The sequence below is a fragment of the Dama dama genome, chromosome 1 (genome assembly GCF_033118175.1).
Source record: "Dama dama isolate Ldn47 chromosome 1, ASM3311817v1, whole genome shotgun sequence".
NCBI classification, from domain to species: Eukaryota; Metazoa; Chordata; class Mammalia; order Artiodactyla; family Cervidae; genus Dama; species Dama dama.
The window spans coordinates 68864351-68891831 of NC_083681.1; the positions used below are offsets into that span (position 1 = coordinate 68864351).

The 27481-nt window shown below is 38.4% G+C and overlaps 1 protein-coding gene and 1 non-coding gene across 4 annotated transcripts in view; one reads left to right on the forward strand and one right to left on the reverse strand.

Moving 5' to 3' along the window:
* LRRC4C (leucine rich repeat containing 4C) overlaps positions 1–27481 on the reverse strand; it is a 183675-nt gene that overhangs the window by 91642 nt on the left and 64552 nt on the right. The window lies entirely within an intron of this gene.
* Positions 6870–6941, forward strand: TRNAC-GCA (transfer RNA cysteine (anticodon GCA)). Its single transcript has one exon. It is a non-coding gene; the product is annotated as a tRNA-Cys (tRNA).

A 27481-nucleotide genomic window follows, 5' to 3' on the forward strand; every position in this document is an offset into this window, starting at 1 on the left:
TACTGAACAAGACAGAATTTGCACATCCATCAACTCCTTACAATTCATAGGGGTGCAAAATAGCTCACAACAATGAACGGGACTAGAACCAAACAGCCAGATCTGTGTGTTATAGATCACGAATAGTTTCCCACTGAAGTACTATTTTTTAAATATGAAAATTGTCCTAGTAATTTTTATGCAATTCTAAATTGCAAAAAAGTGCCCTGAAAGCTGAAAGCTATTTTGTATATGCCTGGCATTTATATATACCTCTTGTGTGAAAACCAATTTGTGTTAGAGCAGAAATATTAATATTTTTATTACAGGTATTTCCAGATTCCTCTGGAGGTGTTACATACTACATACCATATTTACATATTCAGAAATCTTCTGAATTCTTAAACCCTTTAGATTCCTAGTGATGGTGTGCTGGAGTCAGCTTTTGCTTCAGTCAATCATATGCTTTTCTTCCCCAATTCATGTCAGTGATTCCAACTTCATAACTTGAAATTAGCCAAGGTTGGAGTATTTATACAGGGAAATAGGCAAATGCTACAAATCAGAAATTTCTTGTGTGTGTGCGTGCGTGCGTGCGTGTGTGTGTGTGTGTATTCTGAGAACTCGTTGTTAAATAGTTACCACCGTACCACTACCCCAAGGGGATTATATGCCTGCATCCCAACTTGCACGGTCTATGTGAGAATGAATAAGATATACTCCCTGACCTTGAGGAGTTCACAATCCAGTGAGGAGCTGTGGTCTCGTAAATAAATTTACATATTTATAAGTGTAATGCTGTTCTATGGTTTATGCTTCTCTCAAAGAGGCTCCTTCACGACAGATTTGTGCCTACTGTCCATCATGAAATGGATCACACCTGCATGTGTGCATGCCAAGTCGCTTCAGCCAGTCTGACTCTCGGCAACCCTATGGACCGAAGCCCATTAGGTGGAATTCTCCAGGTGAGAACACTGGAGTGGGTTGCCATGTCCTCTCCTGGGGATCTTCCTGACCCAGGGATCGAACCCCGTCTCATAGTCTCCTGCACTGACAGGCAGATTCTTTACCGCTCGCGCCACCTGCGAAGCCCTAGATTACACCCGCTGCTGCTGCTGCTAAGTCGCTTTAGTCGTGTCCGACTCTGTGCGACCCCATAGTCGGCAGCCCACCAGGCTCCGCCGTCCCTGGGACTCTCCAGGCAAGAACACTGGAGTGGGTTGCCATTTCCTTCTCCAATGCATGAAAGTGAAAAGTGAAAGTGAAGTCGCTCAGTCGTGTCCGACTCGTCGCGACCCCATGGATTGCAGCCCACCAGGCTCCTCCATCCATGGGATTTTCCAGGCAAGAGTACTGGAGTGGGGTGCCATTGCCTTCTCCGAGATTACATCTAGATCAACTCAATTCAAGAAAAATGCAGGGGCATAAGGCCACTAGATGCTTCAAAGGATATACACAGTAAATCACATAGGAGATTTAACTGGAATGTAAAACCACACATTTTACTGAGTAATAAATTGTGATAAGAGCTAAAAGCTTCCCCTCAAACACTGATGTTTGGGGAGAAACAAATTACATAATTAAAACACAATGTACGAATTTCCTATTTACTTCACACTGTGAACGTTAACATTAGTCTTGTCTTTAATGGGAGAGTCTTTCATATAATAAGACATATTTCTAAACACTGACTATGTGTCCAGCACTTTGTTACGTATTAGAGTTTCGACAATACATAAACGTTGCATTCTGTCCCTTAGGAATTTTTGTTCTACTGGAAAAAGATAATATAAGCAAATACTCCTGATAACACCCTATCATGCCTGATGTAAGTACTAGGCTGAATACAGAGAGAAGTAGTTGGCTCTGTGAGAAAGAGCTGGGGAAATCATTTCAAAGAGCTGGCAATACCATTAAAGAAGGGTAAGATTTTGTCAGAGAAATGAGGAAGGACATTCTTGTCAGAGGGAACAATATACACAAAATTCAACACACACAAGATAGAGTTCTTTAGGAAAAAATATAATGAGTTCAGGGACTTCTCTGGTGGTCCAGAGGTTGACTTAGCCTTCCAGGGTAGGGGTTCAGGTTAGATCCTTGGTTGGGAAGCTAAGATCCCACATGCCTCATGGCCAAAAAACCAAAACATAAAACAGAAGCAATTATTGTAATACATTCAATAAAGACTTTAAAAATGGTCCATATAAAAAAAAAAATCTTAAAAAATAGATGGGTTCAAGAACAGGATGGGGGTTAAGATTTCTGAATATCTTCAAGAAAGGAGACAAATGACCTTACTTTTAAGCTATAAGATATAAGGCCTATCTTGCATGTAAAGGTTCTATTAAGCAAAGAAGAATAGGAAAAAAAAAAAATCCTGGCTATACAGGTACAGAATGCAGAGGTTATAAGCTTCCTGAGCTGACCTGAAGTCTCTAGAGAGTAAGCACTTTGAGGAGAGGAAACATTCCATATTATTCATACTTTAACTTCTGGACTTAATCAAAACATCTCACACATGGCAGACAATCATTAAATAACTGGTGAACTGAAGAAGGGAAAAATCATCACAAAAACATGGTCATTCATTTTCTGTTTTTCTTTGGCTGCTGAAGTATGCTACCTGTATTCTTCAGAGTGATGGAATTCTCTCCCCTCTTGTCTACTTGGCTCTGATCTCTCTGCCTGTTGAATGCCTCTGTCTCCCTGTCCGTCCTTGAAGTCCTCGTTCTTCCTAAGCACAGCAGGGGAAGCCCCTTCATGATCTTTCCCCTGAAGGTATTTGTATTTCTCTTCTTCCTGCTAGAGTGGCTATCGTGATCACCCGCTCAAATTTCATCTCCCAACCCTCTCTATATCCTTACTATGTTTTATTCACCACAACTGGACATTACATTGCAGGTTTGTTATTTCCCCCTTTCATACATACGCCCCCTATTGGCTGACACTGTGTATTGCTCTCTCTTTTATTCTCGGCACCTAAAATCAGTGCCTGGCATGTGAAGTTCCATGGCAGATTGTTAAGTAAGAAGAATAAAAGGAAAAATTTCCCTCTTTGATGATGCTTTTATGAGAAGTTTCCCTGTATTTTTTGAAAACTAATGCTTTATATTAATAAACTTTAATAAAATAAAATCAAATAGAAAAAAATCACAATTGAATTGTAAAGAGACTTTAAAGGATATGAAAAAATGCTTCATATCATAAGAAGTAAATATATTTTAAACATTTAAGTACTAAAGAAAATCAACAAACTACCAACAGACAAAATAAAAGGTTAATTTTAAATGTGCTAGTTGTACACAAAAGGCCATCTTCCTCTTCTTCCTTAAAATTTTAGTTTTAGTTTGGAGGCTACACTGAGTTCCAAACACAAGATTGCACTTTCCAGAGTGTTCTCTACCTAGGTATAATTATATGATTAAATTCGAACTAAATGATATATACATCAAAGTGTCCTATAAGAATACTAAGAATTATGTTTTAAAGGAGTAAAGGTCAGAGTAGAGATGACCCCAAAATGTTCTTCCTCTATTTTCCTTTCTGCTTCCCAGAATGTGGATATAATGGCTGAGGCTTTAACAACGCTCAAGGGCTATACTTTGACCTTAAGCTGAAAGCCTTGTGCTAAAATATTGGAGCAGAGCCAGAGAAGAAACTTGAATCCCTTATGCCTCTGTATAGCCCTCATACCAAATTTGCATTATTTTCTGACTTTTCTATGAAACAGAATAAGCTTTGTATGCTGAGGTCACTGCAATTTTTAGTTTTCTTCAATATTCATGAAATAAAGTTCATATTTTATGTAAATATCTTAAAATATCCTTAACAGCATGTTTATTGGCCTGGGAGTACACTTACCAGGTTGGGCAGTAAATGTGGAAAACATGCTTACCAGACTCAGTAGTGAGTCTGAGTGATCTAAAGAAGTACTGTTGTTGCATTATTGTTCTGACTGCAATTGTTGATATATTCACCACCTGTTTAGGTAAGGACATCCGTCAATTTTCATGACTTCACTAAGTCCTGCATAAATATTAATTAAGCACAATAGCTCTGAAAAACAAACTAAATGCTTGTTATTGTGGATTTAGGAGCAAAGTACTCAGGGTAATTACATGCTTAAATTGGAAACTTCCTGTAGTTTGTAAAAACACACAATTCTTACATGGCATAAGCAAGATAAACACAAGGAAAAGAAGAATTATAAGAGCATTAAAAAAATCTCTGAACCTACTAGGAAGCTAAACATTTGGGAATTAAAATGATTTGTTGTATCTATTCCAGTATGTGCAAAGAGTTACATTGAGGATTTGCTTGCAATGAAAAGGTAATAATAATAATAGCCAATACTTCTAATAGTAGCCACTGGGTATGACATTCTAACAAGCTCTTTAGTGTTTTAAATGTAGATTACATGTAGGCTCTTTGCAAATGGTCAATGATGAAGAAGCGTCATAGCAGCCCTATGAGGTAGGTACTATCATGACCCTTGTTTTTTGCAGGAGCAAATGGAGGTGCAGAGATGTCATAACTTGCTCAAGGTCCCACATCTAGTAAACACCGAAACCAGGATTAGATTCCAAGCAAGGAAGCCACAGATTCTGTGTGCTTAGCCATCACACTATGTTACCATTGCAGGATGGCTGTGAAGAAACCACAACTCAGGGAGCATCACTGAGACATTCCAGTGAAGTGGCCAAGCTGGAGATAGCACCAACTAAAGGAAACTAGATGATGACGCCCACACCACAGAGAATGAGATTGAAATCCAGAGGTTTAGGCTGTACATCTTGGAAACAGGACGCCCGCAACACCTGCCCTGTTCTCTTGATAAAAGCTGAATGTCCCACAACACTTAAAAGCTAAACTCAACTTAGACCAACCATTCTCAGCCCATTTCCCAATATACCATTGGACTCCTACATTGAGGAGGGTCTCAAGTAGCTTGTTATCATATGTGTCTGAGTAGCAAAGTTTGGAAAAAATGTCTTCATTCTGTTTTTTTTTTTTTTTTTTTTTTTGATATGAAGCTTTAGTGAAGTATAAGTGCTTTACAATGTTGTGTTCATTTCTACTGTACAACAAAGTGGACTGGCGGTATGTATACATATATCCCCTCCCTTTTAAGCATTTCTTCAGACCCTCCCTCTGCCACGCCATCCATCTAGGTCCCCACAGAGCACAGAACTGACCTGCCTCTGCTAGACGGCAGGTTTCCACTAGCTCTCTATTTACACACGGTAGTCTATATACATCACAGCTTTTTTCTCAATTTACTCCAATCTCCCCTTCCCCCAACCTGTGTCCACAAATCCATTCTCTATGCCTGCTTCTCTATTCCTCCCCTACAAATAGATTTACCAGTACCATTCTTTTAGGTTCCATGTATATTCGTCATAAGATACAATGTTACAAACGGGGGATATTCAAGATTCTGCCAGGTCACTGCTTTTCTCATTAACTTTTTTTTAAAATTTTCTTCACTGAGTAAGAGCAAAAGGAATGGCATTTCAGCTAATGTGATGAAATTGGGTATTGCCAGCACCTATGGGGAATGTCATGCGAGGATCATCTACGGACAAAAAGTTGGAAGAACTGGTGTAGTGGAAAGAACACCAGACTGGAGTCAACAGGCCAGGGATCTTGGCTCTGTTATTTAATAGCTGAATGACAATAAGCAGATTCTCTCTAACTGTGATGACCTCTATTTGCTGGTAGGCAGGAAAAAAAAAGGACTGGAACTAGATCAAGCTGGAACACCTTGATCCCCAAGGTCTGCTTCCTCTCTTAAAATCATGATGTTCTGATATATAAAACCCCCATTCAGAAAGCTGTGAGCAAAGGCAGATCTCACCCCACGTAACAAAGTAAGGTTGCAGCATTAAATAAATTAAGAATTGAGTTTCTTTCTTTTCTGGGCTTCCCTGGTAGCTCAGTTGGTTAAGAATCCGCCTGCAAAACAGGAGACCCCAGTTGGATTCCTGAGTCAGGAGGCTCTGCTGGAGAAGGGATAGACTATACACTCCAGTATTATTGGGCTTCCCTGGTGGCTTAGATGATAAAGAATCTGCCTGCAATGCATAAGGCATGGGTTCAATCCCTGGGTTGGGAAGATCCCCTGGAGAAGGGAATAGCTACCCAATCCAGTATTCTAACCTGGAGAATTCCATGGACAGAGGAGCCTGGCAGACAATAGTCAATGGGGTCTCAAAGAGTCAGACACAACTGAGAAAATTTCACTTCCTTACTTCTTTTCTACCAACTGTTGCATTGATTAAGCAACTAATATATGCCAAGTTTTCTGCACTGTGACTTATATGCTTTGTGCTGTGCTGAGTAGTCGTGTCAGACTCTTTGTGACCCCATGAACTGTAGCCTGCGAGGCTCCTCTATCCATGGAATTTTCCAGGGAAAAAACTGGAGCAGTTGTCATTTCCTGCTCCAGGGCATCTTCCCAACCCAGCGATCAAACCTGTGTCTCTTGCATTGGCAGGAAGATGTTTTACCACCTGAGAAGACCCATGTTTTACACATTCAGTAATATTTATTACAACTTATGTGGTAGATAAGATAATCTCAAGAGAGAGAGAGAGAGAGAGAAAAAAAAAGGGGGGGGGGAGCGCGCTCAGAGAGAATTTTAGTACTCACTCAGGCTCAAACAGCTAGAAAACAGTAAAAAGCCCGTAGCTCATGAGCTGGAATAAAGGGTATTTATTTATTTATTTAAATAAAAGGTATTTAAGCTTGGACTAAACTCCATGTTATGGACTGAATTGAGTCCATGACCACAAAAGTTGATATGCTGAAGCCCTAATTCCCAATGTGACTATATTTGAATATAGGGCCTTGCAGATGTAATTAAGGTTAAGTAAGATCATAAGGGGTCTTTCCTGGTAGCTGAGTGGTAAAGCATCTGCCTGCAATGCAGGAGACCCTGGTTTGATCCCTGGGTCAGGAAGATACTTTGGAGGAGGGTATGGCAACCCTCTCTAATATTCTTGCCCAGAGAATCTCATGGAGAGAGGAGCCTGGCAGGCTATAGTCCATAGGGTTGACACAGAGTTGGACCTGACTGAAGCTAGTAAGCAGCAGCAGCGGCAAAGTCATAAGGGTGGGGCCCTGATCCTTTAGGATCAGTGTCCTTATAAGAAGAATCATACACATTCTCTCCCTCTACCAGGTAAGGACACATGCACGAAGTTGGCCATTTGCAAGGCAAGAAGGCAGCTCTCATCAAAACCCAACATGCTGGTAGACTAATCTCAAACTTTCAGCCTCCAAAACTATGAGAAAATAAATTTCTATTGTATAAGCCACCCAGTCCATGATATTTTGTTAGGGCAGCCCAAGAAGACTAACTCCTTGGAAGGAAAGTTATGACCAACCTAGACAGCATATTAAAAAGCAGAGACATTACTTTGTCAACAAAGGTCCATCTAGTCAAGGATGTGGTTTTTCCAGTGGTCATGTATGGATGTGAGAGTTGGACTATAAAGAAAGTTGAGCACCAAAGAATTGATGCTTTTGAACTGTGGTGTTGGAGAAGACCCTTGCGAGTCCCTTGGACTGCAAGGAGATCCAACCAGTCCATCCTAAAGGAGATCAGTCCTGGGTGTTCATTGGAAGGACTGATGCTGAAGCTGAAGCTCCAATACTTTGGCCACCTCATGTGAAGAACTGACTCATTTGAAAACACCCTGATGCTGGGAAAGATTGAAGGTGGGAGGAGAAGGGGACGACAGAGGATGAGATGGTTCGGTGGCATCACCGACTCAATGGACATGGGTTTGGGTGGACTCTGGGAGTTGGTGATGGACAAGGGAGGCCTGGCGTGCTGCGGTTCATGGGGTCACAAAGAGTCGGACACGACTGAGTGACTGAACTGAACTGAAGAAGACTTAACACTGTATACACTGAAATTTTTCTTTGCCATTTTAATTAAGTCATGCATAGTCAGTGTATTGAAAAGTGTCTGCAGAATAAGCAGAGGAATCCCTGAGGAGTTGGTGAGCTGATATTTTATATTAGATGGCTGTTACTGATGCTTCTTGGAATTGTGCTGGCATAGCCTGCATGGCCTTACCCCAAAATCCTTGCTACCTCTGCATAATTAACATTAACTTGGGGCTTCCTTGGTGGTCCAGTGGTAAAGAATTCACCTTTCAGGGGAGGGGACAGGACAGGGGTTTCATCCCTGGTTAGGAAATTATGATCCCACATGCCCTGGAGCAACTAAGTCTAAGCACTGCAGCCAGAGAAACCTACACTGCTCAAAGACTTAACACAGCCAAAAATAAAATAATAATACTACTAATTAACATGAACTAATAAACATGTCACTGGGTAACAAATGCTTGAACTGTCACCCTCCAGGACTACCATGATTCATGCTATTAATATTCGTTCTGCTATTGATTCTATTCCTTGTCCACCACCAGCATCTCCACTTCGAGTCAATTTTTACAAATGCTTTAACAATCCATCTCCAACTAAAATTCTCCACACTACCCCCATGATATAAGTATTATATCCACTTAGGTGGGAAGTTGAGAGCGCTGCCGAAAGTTACTAATCAGTGGCAAAGTCAAAACAATAAGTCAGGTCCCTATTCAGTGTTCCTGACCTATACACTCTAAACGTGTCCATATAGCCACCTTTCTTACTAAGCACTTTCACATCTACTATTTTATCATGTTTAAATGTATTTTCCAGATGCCTAATACATTTTAGGTGGCAAGAATTATTTCCAGTTCATGCCAGGGAATTTCAAGCATTCTCCACCCAACACGCCCCAGAAATCCATACTCGGTCAGACTAAATTCAGCCCTGGGAGTGTCACTGATTAATTTCATTAACTGCTATCCAGATAGCTCTTGGAGTTACAATGGTTGTTGAACAATTTTAGGAAAATTCATTAGATTGATTAGTTCAATTAACTCAGAAACCAACATATTAAAACAAGCAGGAAACCCCTGCTGTGTCCAAGAAATAAATAATAGACACACCCCAGGCCTTGACTGCATGAGGGATCCATGGAAATTTACCCATGAAGTCAAAAAAAACACTAAGACAGTCTGGGAAAGGAACCAAGCTCAGGACTGGTTCAAGAATAAATAAATAAATAAAAGAATTAAGAAACTGCTAGGAAGGCAAAAAGACTAAGGAGAGACCTCAAAGGACAGGAACCTTTTGGCGAGTCCAAAGATCAAAGAACTAAGACAGAAATTCTTAGTTTTCAAGCATTTAAGAAAACCAAGAGGGAAAAGGTCTATGAGTAGAGAAACATGGCTGGTAATGGAATTAATCTTTTTTTGTGAGCAAATGGGCCAAATAAGAAAAGTAAGACGGGGAAGTCCTATTGTTAAAAGTGCATATTCTATTAGAACTAATAGGTGTGTATATGTATGGCTGAGTCACTTTGCTGTGTACCCAAAACCATCGCAACATTGTTAATCAGCCGTAAGAATAAAATATAGCAACATGGATGGACATAGAGAGCACTGTACTTATTGAAGTCAGAGAAAGACAATTACTAATGGTATCACTTATATGTGGAACCTAAAAATACAGCTGGATTTTTATACAAAAGAGAGACAGACCCACAGACACAGAAAACAAACAAGGTCACCAAAGGGGAAGGGGGAGGGAAAGACAAATTAAGAATAGAAGGAGGGGGCGGAGAATAGAAGGTAACAGACACAAATTACTATACATAAAATAGATAAGCAACAAGGATTTACTATATGGCCCAGGCATTTATATTTCATATCTTGGAATAACTTGAAATATAATCTGAAAAAAGTAACTGAATCACTTTGCTGTAGACCTGAAACTCACATAGAATAATAAATCATTTATAATTCAGTTTTTAAAAGTTACTATTCAGTCACTGATCCCTTTAATATATTATCTTGGGGTGCCATTATTATCCACTGTTTTGGGTAAAGTTTTTACTTAAGTATGAAAATACAGGGTTTATCTCCTTCTCTTTCCCTTGCATTTCATTTAGTTTCAACTGAATGGTGTAACTGCTAAAACTACAGATTTCTGCTATGACTAGAACCCCATATCCACTGTGACTTTTATATTGCTGCTAAAACTTACATAATGAAGACAACCCTGGCCATTTTATTTGTGGTGGAGGATGGGTGGGTTGTTCTTGTAGCCATCAAAAGCCCTCATGTCCTCAGGGCTAAAATACCCACAATGATTTCCAAAGTTAGCTAGCCAAAAAGACCAACACACCAACAGAACACTGATGTCCCTTATTCTCCCCCTGACTTTTCCTATTTTCTGTGGATCAGCATTTACCTTGGAGGTGCAAAGTAGCACCTCCCAGGATTTTACTTTTTGTCCCGCTGGGTTTCTTTTCCAGAAGGAAGACAAGGCTTTTATGATACCAGATGAATCAATGAAGTAGAACAGACCACCTCTCTTCTAAAATGAGACCCATAAGGAGACGATGGTAGACAAGGGAGCAGGGAAACCCAAAATGAATGTGAAACTTTGAGAAAGGGAGCCAGCAAATTCCCAGAAACTAGAACAAAGATAATATCTTTCTGGGAATGTCCTCAGTCATGAAATAAAAAGTGAAAGTGAAAACAAACTGCATCATCAACATGCCTGTCAATGTTCTGCCCTAAGTTGTTCTTGGTTACAAGTCGTTCAAGTAATGGGAAGACCTCAAGTTCTTTAGAAGTGGGAGGATATGGGGATAGACAACAAGATGCCAAAGTCAATCTCTTTAAAAACACTGATTACAGGCAGACAGCAGTCCTCACAAGCATCTGAGGAAATCCAGGGATCATTTTCAGTTCTGGGGAAGGAAGTCATTAGGAGGTTAATCAATTTTCCTGTTAGCTCATTAATAACAGTATCTGGTTGCATATAATCTGTAAATTATGGAAGATCAAAATTTAGGACTGGTGTGGTTGGAAAGATTGGAGGAGCATAAGGTTTAGAAAATCTATTTTATTATACCACATGGAATTAATATGCCAAATAATGTCTTCCATTTCCTGCTTACACATGCAGAAACATTGATAAAATGATTAATGATAGCTAGAATTTATGAATAATTCCTCTGTTCTAAGCACTTTGTTGCATGCTTACATGGACCATCTCATATAATACAGTCACTGTGGAGCATATTTAATGTTAATATATATATCCCCATTTTGATTAACTTTTAAAGTTTTTCATTTTTAAAATAAATGGAAGTTAAATATTTTAAAATGATTAATAAAATAATCAGTGTACTATATTCTAAGTGTCTAGATCCAGGTCCTAAATAAATCTTAAGTGAATGCTAAAAACAAAAAGCTCTGTTTTATAGCCAAGGAAATGAAGGGCTAGCAAGAATAACTTTTGTAAGAAATAGTTAATGTTTTTTGTTGTTGTTGTTATTGTTTTTCAGTCATTAAGTCATATACAACTCTTTTGTGACATCATAGACTATAGCCCCCCTGGCCCATCTGTCCATGAGATTTTCCAGGCAAGAATACTGGAGTGAGTTGCCATTTCCTTCTCCAGGTGATCTTCCCGACCGAGGGATCAAACCCTGGTCTCCTGAATTTTCAGGTAAATTCTTTACCACTAAGCCACTAGGGAAGCCCCTAGAAATAGTGAATACAGATAGTAAATAGCAAAACTAGAACATAAAAATATTATTTTATATATTTTTCATATATCAATAATTGGAGAGAGAGAAATATGATGGAAAGAACATAGATTTTACAGTTAAAAATGATCTGGATTGAGTACTGGTTCTATTATGTACTAGTGTGTGTTAAGACATATTTTACATCTCCTTAATTTTCTTATTTTCAAAATACGAACAATTTTAGATACTTTGCAAGTTTGGTACACAAATTAAATGATATAATGCATGGACAGTGAGTAGTATATATATATAAGGAAATAATAGTAGAGTTTCTTCATTATTTTGTCCATATAATAAATTTACTGTCACTCAAAAATAACACACAGTGTTGCTGTATTTACAGGCCCTGGCACATGATGGGCACTCAAATAATATTAATGTCTTTTCTTATTCTTTCTCATCTCTCTTTATGAAATGACTACACGTTCCTGACATAACTATTGAGCCAAGCAGATAAGAAAACAAATTTAAAAAGCAGCAATTTTAAAATACTGAAGCTTAACTGAATAAAAATATGACCCTGAATATGCATTTTAAATGGTTTCCCAGGTGACTCAGTGCTAAAGAATCCACCTGCCAATGCAAGAAATGCAAGAGACCTGGGTTCAGTCCCTGGGTGAAGAAGATCCCCTAGGGTAAGAAATGGTAACCCACTCTAGTCTTCTTGCTTGGAAAATTCCATGGACAGAGAAGCCTGGCGGGTCTCAGAGTTGAATGTGACTGAGTGACTGACTGACTGATGGACACTATTTTTAATTAAACTTTGGATGACTTCCCTTACAAAGCAAGTAGGATCCTTTTTAAAATAAACTCATAGGTAAAGCCAAAATCTAAGATAAAATTTTGCTGTATGGCAGCTAAGTGCCAAGAAGGTTGAAAATGTGACATATTACAGTGAGATGAAATTCAAGGCAAATTTCCCTACCACCCTGTACAGTTTTATGTGATAAAACCTCTAAATTCTAAAATGTTCTGCACTCAGATCTCCTGTGCCACAACCTATAACTCTCATTAATTTTACAGAATTGTCTGCCTATGAAAACTGGCATGTTTTTCTTCCACAACACGTTTCCATTAGATTTAAATTTTAAAGATAAACTCAGTCAATCCCAAGGAGGAAAACAAATTTGCTGGGGTGAGGAGAGACCAAAAGAGGGTTGTGGTCATCAGTATTGCTCAGCATGGAGGGGAAATGCATGTCCCAGAGTTACTTGGAGAATCGCTGAACATTTAAAATTCTAGACTCAATTATGAAATAAAAATGTGACCTGATAAAATATTCTAGCTGGCCTACAGGTCCACAAAGGACTTCGGAGTAACCAAGGGCTCTTGTGAGTTTTGAATCTTAAATCTTCAGACTAAGAATTTATACATTTTCATCCATGCATGCCTGCGTGCTAAGTCACTTCAGTCGTGTCCCTACAGACCCTATGGACTGTAGCCCACTGAGATCCTCTGTCCATGGGATTCTCCAGGCAAGAATACTGCAGTGGGTTTCCATGCCCTCCTCCAGGGGATCTTCCCAACCCAGGGGTCAAACCTGCATTGGCAGGTGGGTCCTTTACCACTAACTTCACCTGGGAAGTCCCACATATTCACACACATGTAATTAAACCTAGTCTAGAGTTCCTGATACCTTATCACATCTCCCACTTTCTGTCCACACACTCACTCTCTTGCATCTACAGTGGTCTACATTGTCATTCTTCTTTCAAGACACATAGCAACCACTTGAAGGTCTCAGCAGTTCCCACTTGCTATGCCCAGGAAAATTTTCTTCTAAATATCTGCATGACATATTCTTTCACCCCTTTTTGTTCACCAAATGTCTCTTCAAGATGTCTTTTCTGACCACTCTATTTATAATTTCCATTACTCCTCTACACCCTGTCCACCTCTTCATATAGGCTCTGAATCCTTAAACTACCTAGACCTTTGCTCTCCAATATGGTTGCTACTACCCTAGGTATTTAAGTTTATATTTGAATGAGCTAAAGTGAAATAATATTTATAATTTAGCCCTTCAGTCAAACTAGGCTTCTTTCAAGGGTTTAATAGCCACTCGTGGCCAATGACTATCATACTGGACAGCAAAGCTATAGAATATCTGATAATGAAGAAAGTTCTATAAGACAATGTTGCTCTAAACATAAATATACACTTTAGAAAGATTTCTTTCATACTCCTGTCTACCAGCCTACCCATAAACATCCTAAATTGTAAGCTCTGAAAAAGTCAGTACTATTGTCTGTTTTGTTGACTGCGTTATTCTCAATTCCTAGAATAGTACTTCGTCCAGAGCAGATATTCAAATAATATTTGTTGAGTGAATAAATGGATTAAATCATAACCACTCATTGTGGTCCATCACTCAGTCATGTCTGACTCTTTGCGGCCCCATAGACTGTAGCCTGTCAGGCTCTTCTGTTTGTGGAATTTTTCAGGCAAGAATACTGGAATAGGTTGCCACTACTTACTCCAAGGGATCTTCCTGATCCAGGGATTGAACCCACATCTCTTGTGTCTCCTACATTGGCAGGCAGATTCTCTATCACTAGTGCCACCTGGAAGCCTAATCATTCATTCAGTTCAGTTCAGTTCAGTTGCTCAGTCGTGTCCAACTCTTTGCAACCCCATGAACCGCAGCATGCCAGGCCTCCCTGTCCATCACCAACTCCCGGAGTTTACCCAAACCCATGTCCATCAAGTTGGTGATGCCGTCCAACCATCTCATCCTCTGTCGTCCCCTTCTCCTCCTGCCCTCAATCTTTCCCAGCATCAGGGTCCTTTCCAATGAGTCAGCTCTTCGCATCAGGTGGCCAAAGTATTGGAGCTTCAGCTTCAGCATCAGTCCTTCCAATGAACACACCCAGGACTGATTTCCTTTAGGATGGACTGGTTGGATCTCCTTGCAGTCCAAGGCACTCTCAAGAGTCTTCTCCAACACCACAGTCCAAAAGCATCAATTCTTTGATGCTCAGCTTTCTTTATAGTCCAACTCTCACATCCATACATGACCACTGGAAAAACCATAGCCTTGACTAGATGGACCTTTTATTCCCCTTAAAAATGTCAGATACTATAGAGTAACTGCATCACCCCTCCTTGGAGGGAATTTTAGCATGTCAAATATCTCTTCGCTGCTTTTCACCAGGACCACTTTATACACTGTTTGTAATTGTACAAATACCACTGCATGTTAAATCTTTTAAGACTATGGTTTCCTGTAATCACTTGTCATTTGTGCTAGAGTGAGAATCACTGAAATGTGTCTAGATTTATAGCAGAAAAGTCTGTCAACTCCTAAGCCTGCCAAAGACTGTTAACAATCATAACAATTTTAGGAATTGAGCATTTCATTTGAATAGATTTATCATATCCATACCACACCATGGAATATACATGTAGATTACTGATGGGTGGAGACCATTAGTCAATCTATTTCATTTCATATTTTAAGTACACATTTGCCCTGTAAAATTCATTTTTTATTCCTATTTACACTTATTAGAATGAAAGCCTAAGTGTAAGTGATCATGCTCTTCCTTGGGTGACCTTGCAAAGACCAAAAAGGACTCCTGAAACTCTAATTCATTACTGTCAATACTGTACAGGATCATTTGACATGTAGTAAAAATCCTTATCACTAGTCAAAGCAACATCTTTCAAGTTGGATCTAAACTTAAAAAGCTCTAGATCTGTAGGTATCAATTTTTTTTTTTAATTTTGTAGAACTGATTTTATCATATTTTCTTTACTCTAAACAAACCTTAGTTCAGATGGTAAAGAGTCCACCTGCAATGCCCGAGACCACAGTTCAGTTCCTGGGTTGGGAAGATCCCCTGCAGAAGAAAATGGAACCCCACTCCAGTCTTCTTGCCTGGAGAATTCCATGTACAGAGGAGCCTGGCAGGCTACAGTCACTCATGGGGTCTCAAAGAGTCAGAAACAACTGTGTGACAAACACTTCACTTCAAACAAAATGGAACTTGACAGAATATTAAAAAGTACACAAAACATTTAAATAAAAATACTTAAAAGAAAAATCACACATAATATAGTCTGAATATAATATTTGTTAATATTTTGGCATATTTCTCTGTTGTTTGCTGTCTCCTCCCATCCCTGTTTTTTAAATGCATACTTAATTCTACATATCTCTAATTGACTTTCAGCTTTCCTCTCTTAACATTACAATAGTCCTTGGCATTCATGTGTTCCACTGTTGTTACTTTATTTCAAATTGCCCTGACCAGTAATGATTTGTATTTTCTAAGATACAAATTTGAATCATGCAGGGAATGTGAATAATTTAAGCTGATGAATGAGTCTATTAGATTGCCTATAATTTGAAGCTCGATGTGGCTCTATTGCTCTGTCCTCATTGCTGGATATATAATGACTTACATTCATGGCGAAGCTGTCATTGGGAGGTGGAATACAGTGAAGAGAGCCAGTCACATTTGGGTTCAGATAAAACTTCCACTGAATCTGTGGATATTCACTTAACCAGGCATGATACAAGCTTCTGGATAGACAGACAGTTGATTCTGACTAGAGCTTTCTATGCTCCTGGTGTTGTGGTCATTCAATCCTCACAACCAGTATTATCTCTGCTATATTGTTAATAAAATAGACACAAAGTGAAAGCAAATAATTTACAAGTGATGAAGCAATGGCTCAAACTCAGGCATTCTGACTTGTTTCCCTCCTCTTAACCATCATCGCTTCATTGGAAGTGCTCGGCCTTAGAAAACTTATTTAACTGCGTTGAGCCTCGGTGTATTTTCCTGTATTAAATAAGATGCAGGGCAACTCAAGATGCCTTCGCACATTTTGAATGATTAGTAAGTATTGGCTACTATTATTATCCTCTTAATAAAAATGTAGACACCGTCGAAGGGAACAGGAAGAATTCCCCGTAGATGTCAAGAATTTACTATATATAATCATCATTTTCCCATGGTATTAAAATCTCTTCATAAGCCTTATTTTAATGACTGCGGCATAGTCCACATATGGATGTATTATACACATTTAAACATTTCCTTTACCCCTAGGCATTTATATTGTTTCCAAATTCAGTTTTTGCTTAAGCAATGACTAAAGCAAAGGATTTCAGAGACATAATCCTTGTACATTCAATAAATATTTATCCATCATCTCCCATGTTAAAAACTCTGTGACAGAAACTTCAGGTACCACAGTGAGCGCTCACAGTGGGTTAATATGAGTCCACAGCGAAGATGCCAGGCAGTGTTAAACAGGCCGAAAAGAGGGCGGGACCTCGTTTACCAGGGAAGGTCAAGATCTGTTTTTAGGAGATGATAGAAGAGTTCCAACAGGTTAAGAAATGCAAATGAAGGATAAAGAGTCCAAGGAGTATGGGAGGTGATGGTAAAGGCAGAGGGAGCACTTTGAACAAAGGTGGCCAAATATGAGCCCAGTTTCATGGGTAGAGAGTGGTCACCAGACCAATTGGAGCAAAGACGATGGAGAAAAAGGGTAAAAGATTTAAAAACGAAGATACAAGAAATATTAGAAATTATTAGTTTAAAATGTTAGTTTAAAAGGTAAGAAATATGGACTAGTTGAGTGATAGGGAAACGAATCCAGTATTTTGTTTGCAACAGGGAAATCATGATAGATTTTCACTGAATATAGTGGGTACAAGTTAAAATGGCACAAACAGCATCATATAATGTCGTTAGAAAAACCACTGAGGCCTGGATCAGCTAGGATGCAAAAGATGAAATACACAGATAAATTAAAAAAAAAAAAAAAGTAAGAGAAAGAATACCTGCATTTACATAGGCATAGGGCAGTGGACAGTGAGTGCCAATCTGACCCAGGGAGTCAGAGAAAACAAACACAAAATATTAGGCCAGTTGAATGGCTCCTTTCAATCTCATAATCTTCTCTTTCATTGTTAAATAAGGAGAATCCAGGGATATCAGACAAGATAAAGAGCCTCATAAGTATTTAATTGTTCAGTCGTGTCTGACTCTTTACAACCCTATGGAGCCCACCAGACTGCTCGGTCCATGGGATTTTCCAGGCAGGAATACTGGAGTGGATTGCCATTTCCTTTTCCAGGGAATCTGCCTGACCCCAAGATTCAACCCGTGTCTCCTGCATCTCTTGTATTGGCAGGCAGATTCTTTACCACTGAGCCACCTGGGAAATCCAAAGAGCCCCAAACTCCCACTTAATAGACATCTGGGTAACGACTTCTGCTATTTATTTTTAGATTTCCTTAAGAAGGAACTAATCAAGACTGGGTTCAGTGTGTCCAGAGTGATGCGTCTGAAAGGTGGATTTCTCATTTGCATTATTGGACAATCATTAGAGCACACACTATTCCAAAATGTCACCCAAGAGAACAGACAAGATACCAATAAGAGGGGTATCTGCAGAATGAAATGTGCCAACCACAGTTTTATCTGCAGTGCCTTTAGGGAAATTAATTCTTTGCTTCCTTTCCAAGACCTTCCATTCATGTATCCCTTTGCAAAACTAATTATTTTTAAATGACTGCATGTTTTCCATCCAACTGTAGGCGTCTTTAGTTTCCCCAACTTATTCTACAATTTTTTAGTTTCTACCTGCAATTGATTTTTGGAAAGGTTTTCTGTTCTAAGTTTTTTACTTACTTAGATTAAATTCATTATATCAATACACTGAGACATGCAGTTTGTAAGACTTAAAAGTTGTTTTGAATGTGTGTGTTTGTATATGCCTTTAACACAGAGAGAACATTTTGGAGATCAGAGATATATTTTATCCAATTTAGCTTTATATCCCTCAAGTGATTCAGCTTCCAATATTTCCCATGAGACGACTTTCAAAATCCAATAGCTTTTTATTCTATGAAGGCTGCCAAATACTCAATAGCCTCGGCATTTATTAAAATCTTTATTGCACAATGTTGATCTGGGTTATATATAATTCCAGTTTCATTTAGCATCTGTATCTTTCAACATATGTGTATTAATCCCCTCCTCATAACTTGGATTTATTTAATAACCACTCATCTCTTAATGTCTTGGTCTGCCAAATCCTATTCTTTCATTATTTGCCTATTTTCTCAGCTTTCTGCAACTTGCACTTTTTAAAGCTTGTAGTATCCATGATAAATGCAATGTGATAACCACAATTTATAAAGACAAGACAACATAACCCAAAGATCATGACCTTTGACTTAGATAAATCTGATTTTTTGTATAATACTTTTATTCATTTGCTAAATGCATATTAGAAAATAACCTACTGGTTCCTATAAACCTGTATTTATTAGTTTATCTATAAAATTAAAAAAAATAAGTTTTACCTACAGGTTTTTTTTTGGGATTAAACAAGTTAATGTATGGAAAATTCTTAGCCTGCATGGAATAAATATTCAATAAATTATTGTAATTTCATCCCAAGGCACTGTCCTCATTTCCCATTAACAACTAGTCCTTCTTTTGCTATGACTTGTCTCAACTTTAGTGCTTAGAGTCTGCTTTGTTCTTTGTTATGCTCTCTTAGTAGTTATTTGAAGGGCCACCTGAAGGCATAATAGCTTATGCTCCATGAGTACTGAAGTGACTGACAAAAATGGCATGGAGGAGAAGCAAAGATCTCACACGCTTCCTTCAATCTTCTTCCCTTAGCCAATCTCTTCTCCCAAGTTTTAGTTTAAGCACTATGTTTTTGAGAAATGATTCCACCCCAAATGTAGTTAGGACAAATTAACAGAATAACTAGCACTGCATTGTATCCACCAGACTAAAACACAGTTCTCTCTCCAGGTCCTGTATCCCCAAAAGATGGAGCTACTTCATATGGAGAACATGTTTCAATCCATGTGTCGCTTCACCTCTTAGGAACAATGTGACATGAATTATTTTGAATTGGAATCATAAATAACACAGTGAGACTCATGATATCCATTCACATACTTTTACTGACCCTACTTCTAGAGCTTTGTAATATTGAAATATCCTCCTGATGTTATCTTGTTTATCTCCCATCATCTGGTCAGGCAGAAACCCATCCGGACAATGTCAGAAAGATGCTGGTTGATCCTATCCTCTTAAAATAAAATGGAATCACCACAGTAACCTAAAAGAATCTGTTCTATAGACCATGATTATTGACAGGACGTGAAGCACTTGTAAAATAGAGAAATACCAACAAAATCTAATGTGGAAAGTGAAGTTGCTCAGTTGTGTCCGACTCTTTGTGACCCCATGGACTGTAGCCTACCAGGCTCCTCAGTCCAAGGAATTTTCCAGGCAAGAGAACTGGAGTGGGTTGCCATTTCCTTCTCCAGAATGTGAAAAAGAATCCCTATAATTTGCCTGTGTAAAAAAACATGAATTAGCCAGCTGAAGCTGAAATAATGGCCTAAGTCTATTGCTCATATAAAACGGATATCATCTATTTGAATATCTAAAACTTCTGTCATGAACTAGTCTAAACTTCTGTAGGGGTTGAGAGGAAGACAGAGATAAACATTGTTTCTTGATGACTTTAGGATTAAGTGATTAAGCTTACTTTGTTGTCAACATAACTTAAAAATCTTAAAAACAAAAGGAAGATGCCATATATATACATAGAATATTACCAAACCATAATCTGGGACAACCCAGAGGGGAGGAAGGTGGAGGGAGGTCGGAGGGGGAGTTTCAAGATGGTGGGATATATGTATGCCCATGGCTGATTCATGTCGATGTATGGCAAAAACCACCACAATATTGTAAAGTAATTAGCCTCCAATTAAAATAATTTTTAAAAATAAATAAAAATTAACAACAACAACAACTGTGAAGTAATGCCTTTTGCAGCAACATGGGTGGACATAAACCAGACAAAGGAAGACAAACATCATGATGCTCCTTGTATGAGGATCTAAAATTACAAATGATACAAAAGAACTTACATACAAAACAGAAATAAACTCACTGACATAGAAAATAGATTTATGGTTACAAAGACTTCCCTGGTGGCTCAGGGTAAAGAATCTGCCTGTAATGCAGGAGTTGCAGGAGACTTGGGTTCGATACCTGGGTGGGGAAGATCCCCTGGAGGAGGAAAAGGCAACCCACTCCAGTGCTGGAAGAATCTCATGGACAGAGGAACCATGAGGCTACACAGAATTGACACAAAGGAAGCGACTAAGCACTGTGCAATTCAACTTTACCTGAATTAACTTATATAATTTCCCCCAAAATACATGATCTAGAAGCTATTCTTTCAGTTTTTAAAAAGGGTGCCTTGAGGCTCAGAGAAATTCAGTGCTTTGCCAGAAATCATGTGGTTATTAAGGGAAATGTTGACTTGGATATTTAATTTCAAGTCACCTGACTCAGGGTCCAGCACTCATTCCTTTATGACCCAGATGACCAGCCTATCTTACCAGCAAAAAAATTTAGGCTAGATCAATATTAGACCAATAAATTTACTCCTTCTTTTGTTCTGATATATACAGTAAAACTTTATGTATTTCCTGTGAGCAGTTTTCAGCTATGCCTCAAATCCACCACAACAATGCATTAAACTTCATTCGATTGTGAAAGGTGGTTGCCACCCTGGCAAATGATATGGATTGTTGCTAGTAATATTTCCCTAGTACAGAGTTAGCTCCAAGCTTATACATTCCCCATGCCCAATGGGATGGAAAGTCATTTACGATCATTCAGGTAACAGTAATAATCCTGCTTATGCTTGAAAATAGTTTAAATCCAGTCACAAACTGTTTCTCCTTAGTTCTTAGTCAGATTCCATAAAGTCTACATAGAACATTTATGAGAGTCAGTCTTGTATGTTGTACAGAGCAGTGAGTCTAAGAAATCTGGGTTCTAGTTTGGTATCTAGTCCTAACAAGCTCTATGATCTTGGGAAAATTGATTTCTGAGCCCAGTTTTTAAATATATAATATGAAGTTTTTAAGTATATAATAGCCTAAATCCCCTTCCTCTTGGAATATAGCTTATTTCACACACGCAGACAGACAGACACACACACACGGGGCTTGCCTGGTGGCTCAGACAGTAGAGAATCTGCCTGCAATGTGGGAGACCCAGGTTCAACCCCTGGGTTGGGAAAATCCCCTGGAGAAGGAAGTGGCAACCCACTCCAGTATTTTGCCTGGGAAATCCCTTGGACAGAGGAGCCTGGTGGGCTACAGTCCATGAGGTCACAAAAAGAGTCAGACATGACCTAGCAGCTAAACAACAACAACAATCTCAGGTTCTGGAGGATCTTATTTATTAATCGAGTCTCACATCCCCCCACGGACAAAGGAGCCTGGTGGGCTACAGTCCATGGGGTCGCAGAGAGTCAGACACAACCGAGGGACTAACACACACACACACACACACACACACACACACACACACACATCCCCCATTCCTGAAAAGTGAGACCTCAAAAACTGTTTTTCTGTTGTCGCCCATATGGTGCCATAACATGAAATTAACATTGGAACACAATGCACTGAGAAGCAACTCAAATAAAAAATGTCCTTTCTGGAAAAAAAAAAAAAAAAGGCTAAACAGAGGACACACAATGCAAATGAACTGAATGGGGAATCTGGGAGGGAGAGCTATGTAATTTTTATGGTGGGGATTTCTGGCCGATGAAGTTGGTTTTAAAATTGGGTATAATTTAAATACACAGTAAATCAATGGTATCTCCTCCTCTCTCTCCTCCTAATGGATTAGCAAAGCCTATAAAACTCACCTTATATGTTTCTCTTTTAATCTACGTAAGCAGGTGATCCTTTTTCAAGGTGATGATTATGATGATGACAGTTTTCAGCCTGCCTATATCTCTATTCTATTTTTCCCAAAATACTGCTCCTCTGTAAAGTTAAAATTAGGTCAACGAGTTTCTCTCTAACACCACTCTCCTCCCAAATATTTATGTACATATCTGGTTCAGAAGCACACAGCAGGGGAAGGAGAGGGTAGCATGAACTGAGAAGGTAGCATTGACACGTACACACTATCATGTGTGAAGTAGCTAGCTAGTTGGAGGCTGCTATACAACACGAGGAGCCTAGCCTGGCGCTCTGTGATGACCTAGAGAGGTGGGATGGAAGCACAGGGGTGTTCTAGAGGGAGCAGATATATACATAATTCTTGCTGATTCGAGTTGTGGTATGGCAGAAACCAACACAGTACTGTAAAGCAATTATTCTCCAATTAAAAAAAAAGCCACAGAGCTGAAGCATGGGTTTGTTTGTTTTCTGGAAGGAGACAGGGGAATATAAAGGTATAAAGTCTTAGATTGATACAGGGTTTGCAACTTCTCATTTGAATGCAGGATCATTTCCCTGCATTCTTGAGTCAATTATTTCTTGTTGAGAGCACAGGGTTACATAAACTGTAGAAACAATGGGTGCTAAGAAGAGAAGGAAAGAGTGTAAGAATACTAAGAGAAAAAAGGACCACAAAATATAAAAAATTTCTAACCATGGTTACTGAAAATCAACAGACTGGAAATAGAACATGAATTTTTAATTTCTAAGAAAATCTAAAGATATCATATAATAAGGAGGGGAAAAAAAAAAAGCTACGCTCAAGTTAGACCTGCCACTGCAACGTAAAGAACATGATGAGTCATTTGGTACCCCATGGGTTTCCCTGGTGGTTCAGCGGTAAAGAATCTGTGGATTCCATCCCTAGGAGGGGAAGATCCCTGGAGAAGGAAATGGCAACCGATCCCATGGACAGAGGAACCTAGTGGACTATAGACTTGGGGTCACAAAAGAGACATGCCTTAGCAACTAAACATCAATAACAATAATCCAGAGAGCAACCAGCATGATAGATTTATTAAGGTGCTGTTTTACAAAAGAGAAAACTGAGGCAGAGGGATGTGGTAGGCAAAAAAAGAGGAAGGAGGATGTGAACCCAAGTCTTTCTGACTCCAGAATTCCCATGCTGCAAACCAGAAGCTCTCCCTTTTTCCATTAACTCGTATCTCCCAGTTCATCCTTCTCTTCTCTCCTTCAACCATCTCTTCTAAATAAAGTCCTATTATCCCATCTCATCTCAGCAATATCAAAAAGGTTATGATATTTACTGGGCAACCTCCACGTGTGAAGCATTACATTCTTCCATGGGGCAAATCTAACTGAATTTTGATCGCCATATTTGCCCATGTGTGTGTGGCTTCCAGACAAATTGGCAAAGCATAATAGACTATAGTTTGGACTTCATTCCAAGGAAACTACAACATGCATTGTGACTTGCAGCCTTTTTATGAGAGTCTTACTTCAAAGTGAAACAAAACCATCTCAGGGGAAGGGGAAAAAAAACAGTTAATAAATGTTTCCTTTACTTCCATACCGAAAGCTATGGTATACAAACAAGTCTACCTTAGTCTGGTTTATAGAAATCAGAATATGTGCAACACAATAATTAACAGAAGTATGTTCCTAAAGTGCTTCTTCATGAATTATAAGTAACTCCTAACAATGATTCTTTGCTTGTGTGATGATGCTCACAAATAATCCTTTCAAATATATGACTCTTGTCTGCACTTGAGAGGTTTGCATTTGTGAATTACAAGCTCTTCCTTTAGTCCAGTTTTTCCTTCTCCCATATTATAAATATGATAACACATTGATCAAGGAAGAAGTAAATTCCATTTTCCCCTTGGCATACTGGGAAGTGATCTGTAGGGTGACTGCATAGACCAATAAATATGTATTTAGCAGAGACACAACTGTTTGCTAACAATGCTGGGCCATCATACCAGGTCAGGACACACAGGTGAAAAAAGGATGTGAAGTATTAAGGCACACCAAAGTTTCAATTCTTTTAAAAATATAAGGAAAATATAGTCACTTGAGAATTCAGGATATAACAATCCATTAACTTAAGAAATATTCAAAGCAAATTGAATCTTCTCTCTTTCTACCCCTTCAAGGAGTAATTGTCTTAACTATTCCTTCCCCTCAAAGCAATCTTTTCCTCTTTATCTACTGCATTATTCCATTTAAAATCACACATTTTAAAGACACAGTTAAACTTTTCATTTTCACCTATAGTTCATATTCAGCAGGATAAATAACTATTTTAAAATACATTAAAAATGAATGAAGGAAAAAAGAAAACAATTATAGTTATTTTCCCAATGATTTTTCCTAGAAAATTAGAAACACTTTCCGAAGTCCAGGGAGGTGTAAAACTCTAAATGCTCACAGATTTTTTTTTTTTTTTAATACAGCCTACAAGGGAGAATAGGATTCATTGCTTACTATGGACCTACTATATATTCCAGATGCTTTTACACTTATGTTCATGAATTAATAAATGGCCTTTCAAAGAGCATGGACCAGGGACTTACCTGGTGATCCAGTGTCTCAGACTTCAACTTTCAAGGCTAGAAGTACAGGTTTGCTCCCTGGTTAGGGAGCTTAGATCCCACATGCCTCAGGGCCAAAAAAACCCCAAACATAAACCATAAATGATATTATGGCAAATTTAATAAAGACTTTAAAAATGCTTCACATCAAAAATATCTTTAAAAAATAAAATAAAATAAGAAGCATGGACAAGAAATAAATTTCAGGAACAATCGGAATATGATAAGGGCCAACTTGTGATATCTTTCATTATTGTGATGTTAATTATTTTTCAATGACTAATAACAATGAATAACCTAAAAAAAATTAAAAAAAAATAAAAAAACAATGAATCACCTACTTCTTCATAAATATGAGCTGAAGTATGAATTCTCCATCCATATCTTGAGCATTTGAACATTTGAAAAGGACTCTAGGATTCATAGTTGGAACTACCTTTAGAAGCATGAAATATCAGTGATGGGAAGGGAAGAGAAATTCAGCAAGTATATCAATGTGGAAATGTGTATGAGGATGTTTTTGAAGTTCATAGATCAATAGAATTTAAAATTAGTATTCTGTGTTAAAGAGAAACATTTTCCATCCACAGGGAAAGGGACAACATAGGGATAACACTTAATAACCAAAGCACTGACTTAATTTTCTGAGCTTTCTCTTTAAGCACTACTGCCTAGCAACTTGAGATTGTTTTCTTATCCTATTAATTTGGGGTATAAAGATTCTGTGTGCATGTGTTTACCTAAAAGGGAAAGGAAGAATATTGGCAGACGATGAGGAGTCTTTGATAAACTATAGGCTCTGACCTGTAGACAGGCAGTGAACATTGACCGAGGCTTTGCGACTTCAGTTGGGGTGATTTTGTGGGTGATCATACATTTAACAAGAATTACACATATATAGGAGGAAAAACCATTTTTGTGAGAGGAAGGAACATAATGAATTTGTTTTAGGCAGAATGAATTTGAGAGATCTATGGAGCATCTACCTACAGATTGCCAAAAATCAGATGAAAATAGGATTCCATTCTGGGGTAAGAAAAAGTGATAGCAATTACTGATAATCATTTGGTTATCTTTAGTATGTAGGTGGTAGATGAAGACAAGAGGGTGAATAAAAATAGATACTTAGAAAGAAATGTTCCCTTTAAGTTTCCTCTATTTAATTTCCATCCTTCTCTATTTAGTTTAATGGTACACAAATATGTACATAATAATTAACCAGATGTTATCTAGGAGGGTGAATACATTCTTACTTTAAAAGGATGTACTGCACATTGTTCACATCATTTTTATTGCAATTACTTGCTTTCTGGCTTGTTCTCCTAGCAGACTGTAATATTCTTAAGGATAGGCTGTAGTTGTTAGCACAGAGTAGAAACCTAATAAATATTTGTTTACATAATGAATAAAGGAATAAGTGATTAAATGAGAGAGATCAGGATATAGAAACTGCCAGAATTTCAACACATGTGAAGTCATAACTTCAGGGCTAACATTCAACTTTCGATTTATAAATAGCTTCCCAGAATATAAATAACCCACTCTCCTCCCCTCCAAAAATGCAAACGCAAACTAATTTTACCAAAGATGTCTATAAGGATATATGTAATTTTGAATATCACTGTACAACCATTGTTGTCATAATAATCAATAGTAAATTTACTGTATGTAGGGCTTTCCAGGTGGCTCAGATGATAAATAAACTGCTTATAATGCAGAAGACCCAGGTTTGTTCCTGGGCTGGGAAAGTCTCCTGGAGAAGAGAAGATTACCCACTTCAGTAGTCTTACCTGGAGAATTCTAAGGACAGAGGAGCCTGGTGGGCTACAGTCCATTGGGTTGCAAATAGTCAGAAAAAACCTGAGAGACTAACACTTTCACTCTTTTCATATGTTATATATATTAAATGTTATGTGTTAGGTGCTAAATCAAGCACTTTGTCTAAAAGAGTTCATTTTTATTCTCCCAGGCACCCCAAGAGAAAGGAAGTATTATATTTATTTTAGACACATAAATTAGAAATATACATATATAAACCACTGAATAGGTTTTTATAGATGTTCAAGACAGAATGTTCAATTTTCTAAATACGTCATTCAAGACCCTGCACAACTGGGTTGTGTGTATACCTATTTAATGTTTACATAATTCACATGGCATATATTTTGCGTGCACAGAGGTAGGTAAGTCTCTTATTTAAATACATAAAATTTTGATTTTTTTATTGGGGTATAGCTGCTTTACAATGTTGTGCTAGTTTCTGCTACACGACAAAGCCGTATGTGTACATATATCCCCTCCTTCTTGGACCTCTCTCCCTGCCCAACCCACCCATCTAGGTCATCACAGAGCACTGATTGACCTTCTGTGCTCTAGGGCAGGTACTCAAAACATCTGTTTTACACATGGCTGTGCACATATGTCAATCAAATTCTCCCAATTCATCCTCCACCAGGTCCACCTGTCTGTTCTCTA